The following is a 6,000-nucleotide window of genomic DNA, read 5'->3' on the forward strand; positions in this document are numbered from 1 at the left end:
CCCTGTGGTAGTCCCTGGATGCTGCCCAAGTTTGTACCCCTTCTCCCAGTACCTCAGGGTTGTGCCAGCTTTCTGCACATGCTGGAGAGACACATGCAAAGTCTGTCACTCACTGACCCTGGGGGCTTGTTTGGGGAGCCAGTCATGGGAAGAGGTGAGGTGCTTGGAGCACTGGGTACCCGCAAGGGGATACCTGATGCGCCAGTTGAGGGGCTCTGCTCTGCCAGGCACAGAGGGCTTAAAGGCTTGGAAATTTGGGTTTTATTCTAAAGATAATGGGAAGCTGCTGGGAGATTATGGGGAATGATGGGGAATGACTGGCTCACATGTGAGATATGTGTGGCAGATGGAGTGAGGAGATGGCATGGGCAAGGGCGGCACTGGGCTTCCCTGGTGGCTCAGATGGTAAGGAATCTGCCTGCAATGCAGGAGATGCAGGTTCCATCCCTGTGCGGGGAAGATCCTCTGGAGAAGGTAATGGCTGCCCGCTCCAATATTCTTGCCTGGAGAAATCCACGGACAAAGGAGCCTGGCCGGCTACAGTCCATGGACTCCAAAGAGTTGGATATGACTGAATGACTAACACACACACACACACACACACACACACAAGGGTGGCAGTATCTGGCAGTGCTACTTAAGATGCTGAGAAGTATCAGGAGCCCTGTGATTGTCCAGGGAAGAGGCAGAGATAATGTCAGCCTGGACCAGAGTGAAGCCAGTGGACATAAAAAAAAGAGTAAGGCAACTAAAAACATTTCTTGGGAATAACATGACCAGGTCTTATTGAGGAATTTAAAAAAGGAAGAATCAAGGGAAAAATCTAGGTTTGTATTTTCAGCAACTTAAATCCACTTAGGTGGCTGATGCCATTGACTGAGGTGGACAAAATCGGGCAGGCAGGAGTTTGAGAACAAGTAAACGTTTTGTTTACTCTCTCACCAATGAAGGCTTGGATTGAACTGGAAATGCTTTTGGGCTCTGATATGAAACAGGGCTTCATTCAGCATGCTCACGTTCAGTCCTGGACATACGGTTGGTTTTCCTCCCCTGCCAGAGGATGCCAGAGTCCTGGAAATCTATTCAGTCACAACCATGCAAAACGTGAGATGTCGACGTTCACTTTATGGAACTCTGTTCCTAGTCACTAAAATAGTGTCTGTATTCACACATCGTGTAGCTATTTCCGTGGAGGCAATTTTTCCTTTAGTTTTCTCTCCTTATTAAATCTTATTCTTCTCCTGAGAACTATTTTGGTCAAGCTCTTTGACCTCAACTCGAGAAGACCAGCTGTACAAGCAGGTGAACCAAAAGGTACTTAGGAGGCTGGAGCCAAGCGAGTGTAGTTGGGGAGGATCCGGTTACAACACATAGGGAGGGGCGGGACTGAATGGGATGCCAGTTGGCTGGCCCTGCTCTAAATCTTTTATCACCAAACCTGCAGGTAAAAGGCAAATCTGTTTTCCTAAAAATGCACAGTCCAGAGTTATTAATGCTCCAGATTGTATTGCTGCCTCTGTGCAGCTGGCATCTTAATTGGCTGTGCTATTTCTGTAGCAGCTGCTGGAAATTCTGCTCTTTCTCCGGCCTCTCGGCCACCTTCACGTCCACAGCACATGAGACGTGTTTTGGGTTTGTAGTTGGCATGAGATGTTGATGGCTGCATTGTTCATTCCCGATGAAGCCTACCTCCAGGAGCCCCTCAGGAGACCAGGGGGAAATGAACTGCCCAAGGGAAAGGCTTTTGAGAAAAACTGGAGAAAGCTGCAGTGGAAGCCTGGGAGGGTCTCCGCAGAAGGTTTGTTTAAGCCTGGCAGTTGCCAAATAGGAGGGCTTCCCAGGTGGCTCAGGGGTAAAGAATCTGCCTGCCAATGTAGGAGGTGCGGGTTCAATCCCTGGGCTGGGAAGGAAGATCCCCTGGAGAAGGAAATGGCAACCCCCTCCAGTTGTTCTTGCTGGGGAAAACCCATGGACTGAGGAGCCGGGAGGGCTACAGTCCATGGGGTCCCAAAGAATCCTACAGGAATGAGCACGCATGCACACCTTGCCAAATAGGACATGGGTCTCACAGGAGCTCATTATTCTGAGTCAGCACACAGGCTCTGTGTTAGGAGAGCTGGGGCTCGTGTGGCATCAGGTGAGGCCACTCTGCAATTGCCTGGGCAGTGAGGCCCACACAGACCAGGTGATGGCGATGCTCGGTGATTGCGCCTCTTCAGGCCTGGAATCCTCACGGGCTCAGCAAGGAGGGAGAAGCTGGACTGGGCCGGGTGCAGCTCTGGTGTGCTTGCTGACCTCTCCTGCTCTGCCTTTGTGAGGTCCCATGAAGCCTGTGTTAGGAGATGAGATCTGTGTTCTGAACCTGCCCCTTCACTTATCATGCTTACTGTACTCGTTACATGAACTTGGGAAGCTTGTTTCTCCAATGGGCCCAGTTCCCTTTCATCTGATGATGTCAGGGGAGACTTTTTCAAAAGTCCATCTGGTCCCTCAGCTCAGTTCCCTTGACTTCTTGGAATTTTTCTGGACCGACTTGGAGAGTCAGTGCCCCGCACACATTTGCATGCAGATGAAAATTCAGAGCGAGTGAGAGGGCTACGCCGCATCTCCCTTTCTGGCTTCAAAGGTAAGAATTGTGCTGACAGGTCTGTCTGCAAAATGGCGCACTCGGGGCTTACAGCTGAGGACCCCATGCCCTGAGATTCCTGCTTCGTTGGGGTGATCATGACTTGACACCAGTTTTCAGCAACCTTAATCTTCCCATTAGTGCCTGTCAAGAACTTTATTTTTAAAGATTGGCCTCTTTGCTCTGAACTCCTTTAAAGGTCAATCAAGTGCATCCTAATGCCTGAATGTGTCCTGGAAGTTTGGATTACTTTCTTTTTCTTAGTAGTTGTTTATTTTTATCAAAATGCAGTTACGTTTCTTATTCTCTGTGAAATGGGTTTTCCCTGTTACATTTTAAGGGAGTCTTTCTCCATTTGTGAAGGAAGCAACTATATCTTTAATCTATAATTTAATCACAAACCAGAGTTTACCATTTAAAATTATGCAGACTGATTTGGGTATTTTAGGTAAATTTTATCAATTGCAAAGAGCCAGTCGTTTCATGTCAGAGAATAAATTAGAGACTAGGAGCTAAGATTCTTGAAATGCAGGAAAAAGTGGACTAGCCCATGAGTGTGTCATGAGGAATCAATTTCCTGGATGATTCTGGAAAGGTCCTTAGGATACTGCATGGCTCTTAGGAAACGGCTAACAGATCTAAGTGCCCAGTGGACTAACACTGTTTACTCTGCTTTATTTGGAAAGTGAATTAAAACCTTTTGGATAGGGTTGAGCACATGAAAGGTAAGTTTGTTGAAATACTGGATTAAAGTAAGATAAAAATTATTCTTGGCAACTAAAAATGGCATCTCCTGAGCTACGCAAAACAAGAGGGGAGATGGCTAAGCTCACAGACTCCTAGCCTCCTCGCTAACGGCTGTGCAGCTGCAGGGACTTACTTGCCCTCTCTGTGCCTTGCTGGTCTGGTCTCATTTTAAAATGGGGCGTCTAGTTATAGTACTTTTCTCAGGGTGGGGCGTTGTTGTGAACATTAACTAAACTCTTAGAAAAAGTACTAAAAATGGTACTTGGTGTATATTAAAACAATGAGCAGGCTACTACCGAGTTTTGACAGGAATGGATAGTCAATATTTTCCAGATTAACAAATCCGTGGGTACTAAACTGGAATGTGAGGCCTGTGAATTCATTCACTACTTTGTGAGAACAGTCTTTAAGAATCTACCACAGCGTTCCAGTTACTCACGTGTCACACCTCCATCCATTTTGTAATTAGAAAATGTCTCGGGCGGCCTGCGTGCACGTGACGCAGTCTCTGAGGTCACCGGAAGTGCCTCCGCGATCACAGGCTTTTCTCCTGCGGGCGTAGTGGGCGGGCTTCGCCCTCTCCTCCACGCATGCGCTGACGGCCAGGCGTCTGTTCCGTGCTGGATGCACGGGATTCGCATGTGAAGGCTGGTCTTGGATGTCAGAGAAGTAAGTTCATGTGTTGAGGGAAAACTGATAATACGGGGATGTGTTTTATAAAGTTTAGAAAGATTTATAACCTAAAAGGAATGAAAAAAAAAAAAAAGAATCGACCCTTGAAGGAACAAGCGTTTGGTATATGAGGAAACCCTGCCTGTGGAAGACTGCGTTGCTTAGTTAGCCGTGTGTTAATGAACGATTATTCAGGGAAAATAATGAAAGCCATATTTATTACTAATAGAGCAAAATGAGGCTCAATCTAACAAGTCTGGTGAGTTACTTAGGCTCTTTCATGCCTGCAGCTTCATGAGACGGCAACAATCTGCATTGAACATTTTCGCAATAAAACGCAAGCATCAGCCCAGTATAACTACTTGCTGCTATCCATGTTTCCTGCCCTTTTCCAAGGCTGGGAGGTACCGTCTCTGCCAGGAAGCCTTTCTGATTGCAGTTAACTGTGTTAGTTCTCTCTGCTCGAAGCCTCAAGGCATTCCCTTGTATTTCTCTTATATTCTCATTTTTTTTTTTTTTTTTGAGGTAGTGGTTTTTGAAACTCGCATCCTGTCTACCAAATGAAAATGCCTTAATGGTCAGGGATTTTGTTCTTCCGAGGTATGAATGACACGATGCCCAGTTGCAGACTGTATCTGGCAGACAGAAGTCAATCCATAGTGGTGGTTCATTGGCTAAGTCATGTCTGAGTCTTTGGTATCCCATGGACTGTACCTGCCAGGCTCCTGTGTTCATGGGATTCTCCAGGCAAGAATACTGGAGTGGGTTGCCATTTCCTTCTCCAAAGTTAATCCATAGGTGCGTGTAATACTAGTGGATGTTCAGTGTGAAATCAAGGATGAGAATTAAGATTAGCCATGTGAGAAGAAAGACCACTAGTGATTTGCATTAAAGAAATGAATCCCATGAGGAAAAATAGAAGGTAGATACAGTTTCTGATAATTAGGAGTTTGGCTGTGACCAGTATGGCCTTCCTTTTGAAAAGCTGGGTAGGACACCTTCAGGTGGAGCATACGGGTGACATTCTTGGGCTCTGGGCCCTGGTTCATTCTGGGCCCCTTGCTATGGAGCAATGGCGGTTGACCCAGAATGGCTTCAGTGGAGGGTGGAAAAGTGACTGGAGGACCAAGGGTTCAAGGTCTTACGCTGTCAGGTCTCATGAGTGACAACAAATACAGAAACTTTTAAAAGGAAAAGTAGGAAAAAATATTTAGTTTAATTCGGCAGAAGGATAAACTGTAGACTAATACAATTGAACTTTTGAACTGTGGTGTTGGAGAAGACTCTGAGAGTCCTTTGGACTCCAAGGAGATCCAACCAGTCCATCCTAAAGGAAATCAGTCCTTAATATTCATTGGAAGGACTGATCCTGAAGATGAAACCCCAATACTTTGGCCACCTGATGGGAAGAGCTAACTCATTTGAAAAGACCCTGATGCTGGGAAAGATTGAAGGTGGGAGAAGAATGGGATGACAGAGGATGAGATGGTTGGATGGCATCACTGACTCAATGGACGTGAGTTTGAGTAAACTCTGGGAGTTGGTGATAGACAAGGAGGCCTGGTGTGCTGCAGTCCATAGGGTCGCAAAGAGTCAGATATGACTGAGCAACTGAACTGAATAAAATTGATCTCTTATATTCTCTTATTTTCTCATGTTTTTTGAGGTAGTAGTTTGTGAAACTAATAAAATTAGGACATATCTTTTAAGAGAGGCTGGTAAAAGTGGGTGAAGTATCTTGATAGCTTCGAACCAAAGAGGGCTAGTCAGTGTAAAATACATGATGAAACAGAAAAGACTGACAGGCGAAAACAGGCTTTCAGTTTCATCTGCTTTTGCAAAGATGTTGGATTCTAATTTTTCTGCTTCTTTTCTTTCTTGGCTGTGAGTCCTGTACCACTTGAAGAATCTGCAGAGAGAGATGGAATTCTCCCTGAGAAAATGTACACATATGA

The sequence above is a fragment of the Capra hircus genome, chromosome 27 (assembly GCF_001704415.2).
Source record: "Capra hircus breed San Clemente chromosome 27, ASM170441v1, whole genome shotgun sequence".
Lineage (NCBI taxonomy): Eukaryota > Metazoa > Chordata > Mammalia > Artiodactyla > Bovidae > Capra > Capra hircus.